The sequence below is a fragment of the Propithecus coquereli genome, unplaced genomic scaffold, assembly GCF_000956105.1.
Source record: "Propithecus coquereli isolate 6110/MARCELLA unplaced genomic scaffold, Pcoq_1.0 Scaffold72, whole genome shotgun sequence".
NCBI classification, from domain to species: domain Eukaryota; kingdom Metazoa; phylum Chordata; class Mammalia; order Primates; family Indriidae; genus Propithecus; species Propithecus coquereli.
The window spans coordinates 1,037,824-1,038,180 of NW_012153285.1; positions in this window are offsets into that span (position 1 = coordinate 1,037,824).

The window sequence follows — 357 nt, forward strand, 5'->3', positions numbered from 1 at the left end:
ACACTCTGGTTACCAGTACTTGACAGTTATATTATTATACTTTTGGTTTCTGAGTCTGACTTTATTCATCTCTAAAATGGAGGAAAATAAGACATGCTTTACCTCTTACTTAATACATTAATTGAACATTAAATTACATAATTAAAAAATTAATCTATTTACTTATCTGCTCAGTCTTACAATACACACAGAATAGTTTCAGAATAGTTACATCATTAGAAGGTTACCATAGTTACATACTAAGGACAAATCTATTAAGAAGAATTAGATTTGCCATTATTTTGTTTTTAACTCAAAGCATGTGTTCAAAATTCATGTTCAACAGTAACTTAGCTCGTTTCTTCCTGAGCCCTTTTT